This window comes from Etheostoma spectabile, chromosome 5 (genome assembly GCF_008692095.1).
Source record: "Etheostoma spectabile isolate EspeVRDwgs_2016 chromosome 5, UIUC_Espe_1.0, whole genome shotgun sequence".
NCBI classification, from domain to species: domain Eukaryota; kingdom Metazoa; phylum Chordata; class Actinopteri; order Perciformes; family Percidae; genus Etheostoma; species Etheostoma spectabile.
Window position 1 is genome coordinate 13,853,217 of NC_045737.1, and position 15,952 is coordinate 13,869,168.

The 15,952-nt window shown below is 41.3% G+C and overlaps 1 protein-coding gene and 1 long non-coding RNA gene across 3 annotated transcripts in view; one reads left to right on the forward strand and one right to left on the reverse strand.

Moving 5' to 3' along the window:
* LOC116689099 (uncharacterized) overlaps positions 1-671 on the reverse strand; it is a 6,093-nt gene extending 5,422 nt beyond the window's left edge. The window contains exon 1 of the long non-coding RNA XR_004331921.1: positions 540-671. This is a non-coding gene — a long non-coding RNA (uncharacterized LOC116689099). The remainder of the gene's footprint in view (positions 1-539) is intronic.
* The window catches only part of fras1 (Fraser extracellular matrix complex subunit 1), a 242,061-nt gene that overhangs the window by 45,459 nt on the left and 180,650 nt on the right, over positions 1-15,952 (forward strand). The gene's annotated exons all lie outside the window — the stretch shown is intronic.

Genomic DNA, 15,952 nt, shown 5'->3' on the forward strand with positions numbered 1-15,952 from the left:
AAAAACAACAACAATAAGAAGATTACAGTCAACACCCGTTGATAAATAAAGTGTACAAATGTAATACAGACAAAAAAAAATATATATATATACATGAAAGGAATGAATGAATTTTTATTTTCTGTCATTTAATTGTCACATATCATGTAATGCAACACTACAACATATAAATATATCAACATTATAGTATACATTGTATTGATTTTTTTTAGTAATGTTATAAGAATTAAGTCATCATTTTCAGAAGGATTATACAATAAGTCATAATTATTTAAGAAAAAGTCAAAATCCTAAGAAGAAAGCTGTAGTTTAAAAAAAAAACAGCCATAATAAGAGAATACAGTAATTATATTATGGAGAATAAAGTCATAGTTTCCTTTATTGTGTTATATATCTTTTTTGTGCATGTTACAAGTTTACAAAGTGGAAAAGTTTAAAGTCCACCCCAAAGGGACTTATCTTCTCCAACAGAAAACCCCGTTCAGCTCCAAACAGCTCTATTGTAGTCTGGCCTTTACTTCCGTGACAAACATTGTAACTATGCACTGAATCTAGGATTCGGGTTTGGATTCAGCCGAATATTGGGCTTTTTGACGGGGTTCGGTTTCTGTCGAACCTTAGAATTTTTTTCCACCACACCCTACACTTGCACTACACGCACTCTGCTGGTTGATGTGGTAAAAAATTAAAATTTTATGTAGGTGGACCGTTCAATGCAGGAGGCTGTGAGAAAGTGAAAATGGAACTTGCAAACAGAGAAAGTGCCACCTGGCAGTACCCCCAGCCAAAAGAAGGCGACCCTAGCCGAGCCACACGCCCAACACGCAATGCCGGCCTGTCCCGCGGCAACAAAGCTTCATCACAATGAGCATCATTTTTTTGCCTCTACAGTTTTTTGTCTTGTTATAACTCATAAAAAATCACTGACTTGAGCGTCAGCTGCCTCACTGCAAGATTTGCGGTGCAGGAAAATAACTTAATATTCATGGTTATTCTTTGTCTTCTTTAAATTGGATTTTGTCTAATAGCTTGGTTAATTTCCGAGCTATATGTTTATTGGTTTCGAACATCTTTTTTCCTGCATAAGTGTTATCTCTTTGTACATGTATGACAATCATCCTGAAATAACATACAAAATAGCATATGCAAATTCATGCATTTTGTAGTTTAACCTTGAAGAAACACTGGTATGGTCCTGACAGAAGTCGCTGCCATTAACAAACAGCCTGTATGAGATGTATTCAATGGCATGTGGATGTTGCGGTCCCTCAGTGGTGGACAAGTCCCTTGTTATTGGTCCCTGAAGTGCAGCCTAATGCCAGTTTTCATCACAGTGTCTGTTCTCTCCCGGCTGTCCTCCCTGAGGCATGTTGAGCATGTGTGTCATACGGGTCTGCAGAGAGCTCCACCAATCAGAGCAGAGTCACAGAGTCCGTTCAGCTGTCTGCTGATTACAACAAGTGGATTATTGAATGGAGACAATGGAATACAAAACCTTACATAGCTTCAGATGTAGACACAATAGCCATCAAACTATTTTTCAATTAATCATTTATTTTTTAGTTTTCAGAGTCCAAGGTGAAATCTTGTCTAGCTTGTTTTGTTCGACCAACAGTTCAAAACCTAAAGACGTTCAATTTACAATGAAAGTAAACTTAGAAAAGTCCTCAAAATTGTGAAGCTGAAACCACCTAATAGTTAATCAGAATCAGAATCAGAATCAGAATCAGAAATACTTTATTGATCCCCAGGGAAACTCTGTGTTGTAGTTGCACAATATTATAATAAGAGTAGAAATACAAGAAATAAAGAAATATAAGGAATGGAACGTACGGTATTTACATAAAGGAATGTTATTACATTATTTACATAATTCACATAATTAAGGATTTGGAATGGTGAAAAGTTAAATAATAATAATAATAATAATAATAATAATAATAATTGTGGTATTTGAGATTGCACACATGTCAGGCCAGTGTTATTGCACAAAACAGATAATACAGAAATATTGTCCAGTTTCAACCTCTCTAAGTGTGTGGTGTGTGTGTGTGGGTGGTGTGTGGTGTGGGTGTGTGTGTGTGTGTGTCAGAAACTTAGAGGGAGGATTAAAAAGTTTGATGGCCACAGGCAGGAATGACTTCCTGTGGCGTCTGTAGTGCATTTTGGAGAATGAGTCGTCACTGAAAGGTGCTCCTGTGATGAGCAACAAGCCGTGGAGTGGGTGCGAGCATTGTCCAAGATGGCATGTAGTTGGACAGCATCCTCCTATCTGATACCCCCGACAGAGAGTCCAGATCCACCCCACGACGTCACTGGCCTTGCGAATCAGTTTGTTGAGTCTGTTGCGTCCGCTACCCTCAGCCTGCTGCCCAGCATGCAACAGCAAAGAGGATAGCACTGGCCACCACAGACTCATAAACATCTTCAGCATCGTCCTGCAGATGTTGAAGGACCTCAGCCTCCTCAGAAAATAATGAGAGACGGCTTTGGCCCTTCCTGTAGAGGGCTTGAGTGTTCTGGCCCAGTCCAGTTTATTGCCAAGTCACTCCCAGGTATTTGTAGTCCTCCACGATGTCACACTGACCCCCTGGATGGAAACAGGGCCACTGTGCTGCCTGGCTCTCCTTAGATCCACCACCAGCTCCTTGGTCTTTGTCACATTGAGCTGGAGATGGTTCTGCACTCCATGTGACAAAGTCCCCACCACAGCTCTGTACTCAGCCTCATCCCCCTCGCTGATACATCCAACACAGCAGAGTCATCAGAAACTTCTGAAGATGGCAGGACTCGGTGTGGTAGTTGAAGTCTGTGTGTAGATGGTGAAGAGGAAGGGAGAGAGGACAGTCCCCTGCGGGGCCGGTGTTGCTGACCACTCTGTCTGATACACAGTGTTGCAGGCGCACATATGTGGTCTGCCAGTCAGGTAGTCAACAATCCAGGACACGAGGGGGGGATCCACCTTCATCGCTGTCAGCTTCTCACCCAGCAGGGCGGCCGGATGGTGTTGAAAGCACTGGAGAAGTCAAAAAACATGACCTCACCGTGCTTGCCGGCCTGTCCAGGTGGGCGTAGAGCGGTTGAGCCGGAAGATGATGGGTCCTAACTCCCAACGGGGCTGGTAGGCGAACTGGAGGGGGTCCAGGAGAGGTCTCACCATGGGCCGCAGCTGTTCCAGAACCGTCTCTCCAGGGTCTTCATAATGTGGGAGGTCAGTGCCACGGGTCGTGTCCTTGGCGTACTGGGACGTGGCGTCTTTGGCACAGGAACGAGGGAAGATGTCTTCACAGCATGGGGACCCTTGGAGACTAAGGCTCAGGTTGAAGACATGGTGAAAGACTCACATAGCTGAGAGGCACAGGCTTTGAGCACCCCAGGATGGAATACTCAGGGCCTGCAGCCTATTAGAGTGGAGTGGTCAGCTGTCTTCTCACCTGGTCAGCAGTGAGGCACACAGAGGTCACAGGGGGGGTAGGGGAGGGGGAGGAGTAGGCTGGAGAGAGGTGTTAACCGGAGGGCTAGAGGAGGGGAGTAGGCTCTCCTGGAAGGAGGACAAGGGACAGTGAGGGGGGAGGGGGAAGTAGTGGGGTTGGAGGTGAGACAGCAGTTGTGAATGGGGGGATGGCGGAGGAGCAGGAGCATCAAATCTGTTAAAGAACAGTTGAGTTCGTTGGCCCTGTCCAAGCTGCCTTCAACCTCTTGCTCCAGCTGGTCTGAAGCCAGTGATGGTCCTCCTTCGCCTCCAGACCTCCTCATGTTGTTCTGCTGGAGTTTACGCTCAGCTTCCTCCTGTACTTCTCCTTAGCCTCCCTGATCTCACCTTCAGGTCCCCTGAATGGCCCTCACCTCCTCCCTATTCCCAGCTCTGAAAGCCTCCTCTTAGCATTCAGGATGTTCTTGATGTCCTTTGTTACCCACCGTTTGTTGTTTGGGTAACACTGAACAGTCCTTGCTGGGACAGTGCAGTCCAACAGAAGTTTAGTAATCTGAGATACACTCAGCAGCCCATCTATGTCCTCCCTGTGGCTCACAGGTGCATCCCAGTCTGTCACCTCAAAACATCCCTGAAGTGTTCATAGGCCTCCTCGACCACCCTCCACTGTCCTTGAGGTCAGAGGTTGCCTTTTCACCAGGGACATAGCAGGGTTTGATGTGAACCAGGTTGTGGTCGGATCTGCCCAGTGGGGGGAGGGGGGAAGAGCTGTATGCGTCCCTGACATTAGCATACAGCAGGTCAAGGTCTCTTCCTCTCTGGTATGCAGCAGCAGTACTGGGTGAAGTTAGTTAGTGTGGAGGTCATGGAACTGGTTGAAGTCACCCGAGTCACAATGAGGGCACTCGGGTGTTGAGTCTGGAGTTGGGCAATGGCGGTGTGGGTGACGTTACACGCCGACGTGCGGTTGGCCGAGGGCGGAATGTAAAAGCAACGGCGATGGCATGTGAGATTTCACGTGGCAGATAATATGGCGGAGTCCCCAGCGAGCCGTTCAATGTCCGGGCTACAGATACGCGTGTTAAACGTAATGTGACCGGGATCACCATCTGTGTTAACTAGAACGGCAAGCCCCCCGCCTTCCGCTTACCGCTCTCGGTGCAGTCCCTGTCGGCCCGAACAGTCTGAAAGCCGTTGATGGTGATGGAGACCTGTCTGTTGATTGACTTATCGATTATTGGGTTAATTGTATCAGCCATTTAAGGAAGATGAAAGTAATGTACTGACTTGCAGGGACTGAGGTTTTTAATATAGTAATTGTTCATTTTAAACAAACATGGAACGTGAGGGGGTTTGAATCATAGTCTTTGATGGCTAAAAGCCTCAAGAGAAAGTTTAAATTTGGCAGTTTTGTCACTTTCAAAATAAGGAAAATATGTTTATTGGAGGGATTTTCCAATCCAATGAAGAGAAATCTTAATACTGCAGCATACAATGAAATTTTTTTTCTTTTGTGTTTACAACTTTATGTTTGTCCCTTCCCTGTTTCAACACGACAGTGCCCCCTGTGCACAAAGCCCGCTCCATAAATAAAAAAATGGATTTCCCAGTATGTTGTGGAAGAACTGGACTGACCTGCACAGAACTCTAACCTCAACTCTATCAAACACATTTGGGAGCAAGAGCTGATCCCCCAACATCACTGTTGGACATCACTGTTGGACGTCACTCGTGTCTCTTGTTAATTGTAGCAAATCTCTGTTGTCAAGTTCCAAATCAGGTTGAAAGCCTGAAACCAGAAGAGTGGAGGCTTTAGTAAACAGACTTTTGGCCATGTAGTGTAGAATACACATACATGTTTTCTAAAGAAGGAAAGGTATGAATGACAAGGACAAGAAGATCTTAAAAAGTGTGTGCTATATGCTTTTCTGCCGCAGTAAGATTAGCTGGCATGGGGAGGAAGTCATCTTTGATTTCATCTTTCTGTTGTTTCTCACCCGAGTGCCTCTTTTGCTTTTATGCTTTACATATGTTTCCTTCACAACTTCCATGTATGATGCTGCCACGTTTTTACTACACACTTTCTAAATTCATGCTGCTCCATCTCCAAAAGAAAAATTGCGATGACAAATCATGTTGTGCTTTCTTTTCATCTGTCAAAAAAGGCAGTGAATGCGCCGCTAATGAGACAGCTGAAGGACACTGTGGACTGCCACATTACAATATAGCAATTTGCTAGCAGCATCATCATATTCTAATGGTAGAAACACACAAGAGGTGAAAGAGAGATGAATAGCGGAGTTAAATTCCCTTGATCTAAATAAAAATGAAAAGATTAAAGAGGCATATTCAAGCATTAATGATGCTTCCATCCACCTCAGACTGTTCATCAGATGCCTTTTCACTGTGAGGACTTTTACTCATCACATAGTAAAGATGAGTCTTTGCTCTCTGTACAGAGCTACACTTCAGTTAATGCCATCGTAGTTACAACACCCACCTATATGATAACTGACTGACGTGAGGATGAAGACTATCATCCAGAGTTGATAATGCAGGATGAAAGCATAACAGCTTTCAGACTCCTTCAAAAGCAAACATCCTCAAATGACTATCTTCAAAATAAACTCCAGATTAATCCAGATCCTTTACTTCAGTTATCTATGCAACATATTATGTGTTTTTTTTATGTAACAGTAATCTGAACAAGTAATTAGTCCAATATGTGCAGTGATGTTCGCATTGATTTTAATTGGCCTAAAAATAAGTCTAAACCACCTCTCGCTGTTTCATCTGACACTTCTTCTTCACTGCAAAGACCTTCAACTCTCAAATGTAAAGCAGACTTTTCTTTAAAAGGCACATTTAAATAAATCATATCTGTCTGCTGCAGTACTTGCCTAACTGACAGAGGACGTACACTGTCAAAATAGATTCTGCAGCAGTGATGGAAGGATTACTTAGATCTAAAATAAGAAAGCAATACTTGTCTTCTTTGTACTTCTTTGTGTAAGTAAAATGTACCTAAAAATACACAGTATATAAAAGTTAAATGTTTTATTCATTGAAGTTCAACAACCTGAAAACAATCTCAAATATTTATAAAAATATTAGGAAATTGACATTAAAGTCCCTCAGAGGAATACATGTCTCCAACTCCAGTTTTTGTCATGCCTCAGGCAAGAGCTGGTTGTCCGTACGTCCCTTTGCCCGTCTGTCCATCCATCCGTCCGTCCCTCCTCATAAATGCAATATCTCAGGAACACCTTGAGGGAATTTTTTTTACAATTTGGCACAAGCATCTACATGGACTGATTTGATTTTCGTGTTCAAAGTCAATGTCGCTGTTACCTCACAATAAGCTTTCTTTATATCCAAAAGGTCAAAGCTCAACTTCATTGTGACATCATGATGTTCTGCAAAAATGTTTTTCAGGTCATTCTTCAATGCAATAACTCAGGAACAGGAAGGTAGACATTTAGTCAGTGACATTCACCTTAAAACTGGTGATTGTAGTTTGAGTGGGTTGAAGATGTGTATGAAGCAGTTAATAGGCCTCCCATTTTTTTGAATTCTTTCAAGGTCTTCACTACATATAATTTAAGTCTGGACAGACATGGATGTAAACTGAATTTGAGTGGTAGGCGGACGCATACAACCAGTAATTCTAGTTTGTGGTAAAGTGTGTGTTGGAAAACCACTCTTCCCTAGTTCAGTGTTGGTATGAGAAACATTTAAAGCTATTGTTTAGTTGTCGACTTTGAACATGGCCTTATTAATGAAAACACGGGTCTACTGGTGTTTCTAGTTGTCAGTTATGACCTCTGACCTTTTCATATAAAACTCAATGAGAATGGTATGGCATCGTGGTACCTAAATGGCATTTTTTTAATAAGATGATCATATGTTTTATTTCTCAGATAAGTGTAGTGGGAATAGAAAATGCAGTGAGTGTAGGGGTGTAAAAGTTACTTTCCGTTTCTGCTGCGGTGCGACACATGCTAAATATTCAGTCCTGACTGAGAATTAATTTTAAACCCTTTCCCTCCTCCCTTCATGGCTTCCCTCCTTGTGTCACAAAACCATTTGAGCTAAGACAGATATATACAGTACGGCACATTGGCAGTTTCCTTTATGAAACCACAAATAGTTGGCTTGCAGTATCATGTTTGCTGCTGTGACATAGGCGACGCCAGGAGTGGCTATCATCTGATTCATAATGGCTGCCTGCCCGCCGCTACTTATCGGCATCAGGAAAACATTCCTGGCGCCGATAAGCAGTGACCATGTCTGTTAATACATTTTTTGTATGTATATTTTGCCATTTATACATATACAGTTTAATCTATCTAGCAAAATAACTCCCTGCCTGGTGACTTTTATTTTCCCCCTGGATATTCGGTTACAAAGTGAAAGTTAAAATAGCCGTTTCATGGCGCCCAGCTGCAGCTGTTTTTTCCGCCGGTGCCTGGAAAGTCTTTGCCACCAAAATACTCTGGGTTGGAGGCAGAGGGACCGTCTGTGGAGTCATCACAGAGCTTTACTAAATATGGACGGGGCTGTCATAGATTCACATGAGCACCTGCTCGTGCCAGCAGCCCCTGCAGCGGGAGGAGTTCAGCTAACTGTATTAGCACACCAGTTACACATGAAAGCAAAGTGCAGAAAGAGAAAAAATGTAAGTAGAGATAACAAAGACAACAGAACTCTTATTGTACATTTTAAGAAACTGTTATAAGAAAGAGTCTCAAGGTCAAAAAAAGCAGGATAACGTTATAAAAATACATGAAAGATCAAATTATTTCCGGACAGCAGAGCAACCTTCCGTCTCTGTAACCCAAAATCTCATCTCTTAAACAACTACGTCATGTCACTCTGCCACCCCCCTGAGTCACACACTCTGTGCCCCAAGTATTCCTCCTCTGCTGCTCTAATATGCGTCAATTTGTTCCTGTCTTCAGGTAGAAAAAAAATCCCTTCCACCTTTTTTCCTCAGCTCTTTATTTTCTCAGCCAGCAATTTTCTGCTGAACACGATTTTTCTTGAAGGTCACAGGAGTATTGTGTTCCGCCTATTGTCAGGACACAATGGTGAAGACTCTTACTTGCTATCGATTGGATGTAAAGTGAGTGGTATGGAAATTTTGATAGTGTACCATTACACTTTTGTACACTGGATATTCTTTCAAAAGTCAGCTTCTGGGTCATTTTAGTTGCTTTATAATTTTTACTAACAGATTTTTTTTCTTGGCCATTAGGGGGCAGAATAACTTTGCAACAAGCTGAGGGACACTCCTCTGACATATTAATGCCTTTTAAAGCTGTTATGGCTGATGTGTTAGCAAACAGTCACCTATTTACACAGAATAACAATCATTCAGTTAGAATCATGTTTGCATCCACTTGAAATCCAATATTTCTCATATCTGGCTCTTTGGCTGCTAGATGTTCCAATATATTCACCAGCTAGTCTCTTAACTTTGTCTGTCTGCTGTTTGGTGCTGGGCAGACAGTGTATAGTGGGTTCATCTGGGGGGTTGAATGAATGAAACAAGCTTGATAAGAGCGCTGAGATGGAACTCATCTCCCTCAAAAGTGGAGTATTACCCCAAAAGGAGCTTAAAAAGGCTAAAAAGCTTCATAGACCTGCAGAGTCAGTGATAATTGATTTTGTGACTACGAGAGATACTTTTCACGTTACACATTTTTTCCACCGTTAATATCAATAATAAAAGTGGAGCTTTAAAGAGAAAGACAGACATCTTGGCAGTCAAACGTTTTTTTCTTGGGTTAACAGGAGATACTAGCACCTGTTCTGGCCACTCATTGTTGCATTAAAATTTAAGAAAGACTAACTCCTCAAATTAGTCAGAAGGCAAACATTGCAGCTTAGTTTTAATTACAACCTGATCCATTAATCTAGACAAGCATTGTGAATACTTGCCAATCTTCTTTCTTGAAATCCTAGTAGGGATTTACGGTTCTTATTTGTCTATGAATTGTTGTGCAGACAGTAAAAAAATAGATGTTTTGCATATACACTTTTCCCACTAACGCCTGCCTTTGGGAGTCTCACACACAGATTTATGATTAAGTTTTAGGAGTTTGAACAATGTGTTAGCTCTCTATCATGCCTTTTATTAGATTGACCAACTTGTAGTTTTTCAAGAAAGAGCTTAAACAAAGTTATCTAACTGAATACTTAAACTGTAAGAGATGTTGGTTTACAATATTTTAGGGCCATATCTAACTGGTCACTGCTGCTATTATTAGATCAAAACAGAAGCAACACATTTAGCAAAGCTTAAAATAAATGGCATTTTCCAATCAATTACTTCTGAAAAAAACAGATGCCTGCATGATTGGAGGCATCTGAACCACACACAATGTCTCACGTTAAAACTATTTTTAAAACTATGTGTGGATTCCATTAGCATATTAATTTAAGCTGCAGTGGAGCCTATAAGGACTTGAGTCTCAGTATAGCTGCACAGCATGATGCGGCATTGCTAATTCGAGCTGTACCCTAATTTGTCTCTAGACTTAAGGATTCAAACACAGGCTTGTGTGACCCCCTCTGTTCTCTGATTTAGGATTCTCTTTATGGCTCAGGAGTTGCATGTTTAGGCTGAACATGCAGTATGAGGATTGCGTTGACTTGTTTCACATGAAGCTGAAAGAGAAAGGACTCCTACTGAGTTACAGTATCACAGTACCACTGACAAAAGCTGTCATTGTTTCTATCTACTTGCTTTTATATTGTTGAAGCCCTATCAACACTTCTATTATTTACAGTAGGAGAGTTGTTTAAGGTATACAATCACTAAATTGGATTTAATACATGGAGTAATTTCTATTAGGTTTTGTCCAAGCTGCTTGTCCACTAAACATGCAAATTAATGGATTAGGGGAACCTGAATTTATATTAATGTAGATGTCCTGTAAATCCTCTAAAAGCGGAGATGCTGCATTAACTTTTGTGCTGTTTGAGTAATTTTTATGGCAGGTTTTGTCTATTTATTTCTACCTATCATGATCAATGAGTAAATCATAGAAAGTATGAGAATAAACTGTTACTTCATACGTTGTGGTTCCTCACAATGGAAACTGTGTTAGATTAGTGGAACAGTTCTTTAATAAGGAACCCCTGCTTTTTTTCTTGAGTCTGAAGCCTGAATGAGCTCTAAAGGTTCCTCAAAGCTCCTGTACATTACTGACAAGCATCTTAAAAAATGTCACACTGGCTGATTCGCCTTGAGGTCTGGATGCTGTGTTCACTTGACAGGTGACTACTGCAAATTGCTCTCTGAGGGGTATTGATCGGAAGTGATGACCTTTAGAGATAACTCCCTTAAGGTTATTGGACAGATGCAGACACTCGATTTTCTTTACCAGCCTTTTGGGGGCTGTTACATGTGTATATTGATCAGGTTATCTACAGGTCGTTGAAAAAGTTTTAAAATAATAATTTGTGTCCCACTCATAATGAACTGTAATAACTGGGGATCCCTTATCTTTTCATTTAGCACCATCATCAGGTCAGAATGTGATTTTGTCCAATTAATGTTTAGTGCTAACTAGCAAATGTTTGGATTTAACGTGTTAGCATTTAAATTTTAGCATTAACATTTGCCACAAAGTGACTTCCATTGACTTCAAAGAGACAAAAAAATAACACAAAGAGAGATTAAATTGCTAAAAGACCCATAACTGCAAAAAAGAGGCAAAACCACCACAAAGTCTATGTGTCTTGCATATAGTAAGTGTGGGGTGGGATGCCCAGGGACCCTTTGTCTAATAGTCCGCCTATGGTTATACTTGCTAAACATCAGCATGTTAACATCATTGTGAAATTCTGACAGCATTTAGCTCAAAATAGTCTACCACTGTGCCTAATTACAGCCTGACAGAGCCACAGCAGTCAAGACTATGCATGTACTTTCAGAGTAATGGTTCTAGTAATATAATTATAGTTGTGTTTGGCTAAACATTGTGTGATACTGTCATATTTGTCTATTCAATTCTGTTATTTTTCTTAGATGTCTGCCCCAAAACATTTTCAATGAATTTTGGGAATCACTAATTGCGGCATTGTGGGAAAGATCGCAGGTGACGTGAGATTAACTCACGCTGCAAGAGGTGTTGCGCAACTCCTCGTGCAGCAACAAAAAGCTCGTCGCCCTTTGATCTCCCAACATCGCCATCCTTAGACCCAATGCGAGAGAAAACAATTGAGTGATCACGCCAACGCCATTTCTTACTTGTTGATGTGGGAATGTCAGCACTTGTAGGCGTAGCTGGTATTGCTCATTAGCAAGACCGTACAAAGGAGGAATCTCAGCAATAAGGCTCTTCTTCACAGACACTTTCTCAAAAACTGATGTGAGGAGGTGATGTTGGTTGGCTTGTTCACATTAAACACAGATTTAGTCTGTACTACACTCAATTTAATTTAGTTTATTCTCATTTGTGATTCCTCCAGTTTGCATTCTTTCAATACCAGAATCACTCCTTAACGTCTGTGAAGTTATATATTTCAAATGATCTTCATCACCCCTCTTGTGATCACTGCGATCATAGCATCATCAATCAACTGGACTCAGACTCACCCTCGACTCACCCAAATCTATAGTGGCATGACAGCCTGTAACGCTACAGAAATTACAGCAGTCATGCCTCGTCCTCGTCATAATTGCAGCTTTCAGATCTGTTTCATGATGTCTTCTGCCAAATAATTACCGCAACACTGTGCCCACTGGGGGGAGAGAAAGTACATGGCTGACTACTTCTTGGCTCTTGTTTCTCATCTAAGTCATTCAACACTGCACAGTTTGTTGGCTGGTTTCCCTCTGTAAAGACTTTTGGAGCCAGGTCTGTGACTTGAAAGGCTGGCAGCACAACATCGGGGAGCAAAGCTGCAGAGGACCTATTTTTCACTGTATTTCTCGCAGAAGAGGAGTTGCACCTTTTCACAGCCTGAGGTGGAGAAGGGAGGGGGGGGGAATAAAACATGTGCTCCATGACTTTTATGTCATCACACACTAATAAATCCATTCATCCCTCATATCTTTATTATGACAGCTAGATATCAGTGCATATGGCGATATATTAAATTAACTGCAAAATCAAAGGAGTGGATGTTGAAACACTGAAACACAAGACCATGTATCCAGCGCTCAATCACATGTTTTATTGCCTTCACGCTAATGCTTTTGGAAATCAAGTGAAGCCTGACAGATGTGACAAGACAAGTTTTAAAAGAAGACCTTTCTCAGTCATTAAAGTTATCATGCCTAATAAAAGCATATGGTTCAAATAAATATCTGCCTGCAGCAATAATGCAGGTGCAGGAAACAATATGCATACTTGGATACATACTTGGATTATCAGTCACGCTGGGGGGCAAAGCCTTATCACACACACACACACACACACACACACACACACACACACACACACACACACACACACAGCACTCCTGGTAATACAACTACACAGCTTGGTGCTTGCAACATCTCGTTTTTTTGAAGGATCTTGACAGTGGGGGTGCAGGGGCGGTTTGAAGAGTGTGTGTGTGTGCATGTGTGTGTGTGTGTGGGGGTGTGTATGGCAGACAGGGGTTGTGTTTGTGCTATGACTCTCGAAATAAAAATGTAGACAAAACCTGCCCAAAAGAAAGATACAGCCTGCAGGGTCTGAGCTGCTGAGCACAAACCCAATTATAGAGCAGGGAGAATGAAGATTGGATTATACAAACACACACACACACACACACACACACACACACACACACACACACACACTTTAGCCCATTTAGCTTCTTTAACAGTAGCTATACTCCACCTATCCTGATCAAGACCTTAAAAGCGCACTGAAAGGAGGAACACCAGGGTATATGATTATGTGTGTTTGTGAGTGTGTGTCTGGATTTTATTGTGTGTAATATACTTCTTGAAATGGTTAAGACACACACACACACACACACACACACACACACACACACGCACACACAGTGCAGGTTGTTTGAAAAGTGAAATGTATGGTGTGTGTAGTTAATCCTCTTAGTGGTTTCCTGTGAAGACTCTTGCCCTGTATCTCTGTTTATATTTCTCTCTTATTCACCACAGTAACTGTTTAGCTCCCATCATGCCAGTTTTTTACTTGCTGCTCTGTAGTAAGGGAATTTAATTCATATAAAAATATGAATGAGAACAGTTTTCCACGGAAAAGGAGCTCTCTTCTAACCTCATTATGTGTGTAGGTCATAGGTGTAGATGCTATAGCCAACTAAACCCTCTTGAATACAGGAGCTGGCTTCTGAACCCTTTACTGGAAGCAGTGTTGTTACTCTTACAGTAATTAGTTAGCACAGTAAAGTACCACACATACCAGCATTTAAAAAAGCTAATTGTCATGGTGATTTCAGCTGAATTGCCATATTCAGGGTATTCACTTTATGACGGTTAAAACTCAAATTCACAATGTTGACCAAATAGCAAACCATCTTGACAATTCCACTCCGATAAGTAGAATTTCAAAAGTTTTATTTAGAGAAAAAACAAAACTCACGGCAACAGTTTCCAAAAAAACAGGCAAGGGAACAAAAACACAGGGAATCGGAAAAACAGGGACACAAGGAATACTGGAAAACTGAGAAAAGACTGTTACTTCCCAATGTGAGTTGAGCGCAGATGTGAGTCACGCATGCGTCACTTTGCTGCACGTAGCCTACAAGATGCTAACGAGAGACTTCTGTAATGTCAATACAGAAAAATTACCTAGATAGTTTATTCACTGCTGGCTACATGCTAGCAATCAAACACAACAAAGGCTGTCACTTGAATGGCGTTTTGAGCTAACGTTACCAATCAAACAATCATAGATAGCTAAAAGGTTTTTGGAATGATTTCTGTCTTCTGTTATTGTTTGTAATGAGAAAAAGTTTTGGGTATGACACGTTATGCTGTAAACCGTTTAAATCTGAGCATGCGCAACTCACATCTGCACTCGACTTACATCGGGTAATGACAAAGACGGTGGGTATCAAAATAAAACAGAGAGTGGAAAACTAGACAGAACACATAAAAGGTACTCAAAACAAACTTGAAACAGGATGTGACACCCGCAAAGTGTATGTGTGTGTGTGTGTGTGTGTGTGTGTGTTAAGGCATTTGCAGTGTGTTTGCAGTTTGCGACACTCAGCTTAACACTGCTCTAATTGCCTTTTCCTGCTCAGCGCACTCACACACTTATAATAAAGCATATGTTATTTTTGTTGTGTAGCTCGGAGGGGTAGAGGGCCTGGTGCTAAACTAGATGTTGTCACACAACAACACACACACACACACACACACACACACACACACACACACACACACACACACACACAAGCTGCGCTCTTCTCATTCAGACAGCAGATGCCTTGTCCTGTGTCGATCCCTTTGGCTGCTAAGGCTGTTAGGGAGCTGCCCCTCAATACTCCTCTCTCTGTGTGTGTGTGTGTGTGTGTGTGTGTGTGTGTGTGTGTGTGTGTGTGTGTGTGTGTGGTCTGTTTAGTCGGTTTACACCCAAACCTTCCGGACTGCTTGTACGAGGATTTTTAGTTTTTATCAACTGCTGCTTCTTGAACTTGCTGCATCATATTTCTGGGAGCAGATGTACGAACGTAGCTGCTTTGGAATTTCTTTGCTCCTCACCAAACTACTGCCACACTTTTACACCCTGAAAGGAAAGTTTTGTTACGTTTACAACCTCTGCTAGGAGGTAGAAGGAGCAAACTGATATCTAGTTATAGAGACAACATTTTGTCTAAACAGAGGACTTACAGTTGCACTTGCAGTTACATGCACAGTTTCAGAAATCTCTGACTATATTAAAATCAATGTGTCTTTTCACAACAGGTTCAGCTCTTAATGACAGTTTTGACTTTAAACATTTTTCTTTAAAATCCACTTTGACACTACTGAGAGCTTTTTAACATTTCCATATCACTACATGACTCAGTTGTATAAAAACACAATTGGATTGTAAAACACGTGCACAACATTACAAGGCTCTTTTATATGTGATTTCTGAGTACATTTTAAATGCTCCACCTTGATCACAGAAATCCGTATGAAGAGGTGAATGTGATTGCTGCTGGATATTGGTCCAGTGCTAAAATTGTTGACCCTCTCCACACTTTAATACAAGATAACAAGACAACTTAGTTAATGTTGAAGCTAAAATTCTCACTCATTCATCGATGCATAAATCTGTGTAGTCTTCTTGCTTTACAGATTTCACATCTAAAAGCTAGAAGAAATGAGCATTGGACTTAATGAGAAGGTTTTATGTGTCACAATTATGACGCTTAGAAATGATGAAAGATACTCAACATTGACCTGTAGCACAGAGTTTTCATGAAGAACAATGGCAAACAAAAGCTAATGATACTAACAGTTAACAGGTAACTGTAGCTTAGTGCAACCTGTGTTTAATGTTAAAGTGCTTATATTATGCTCAGTTTCAGGTTCATAAT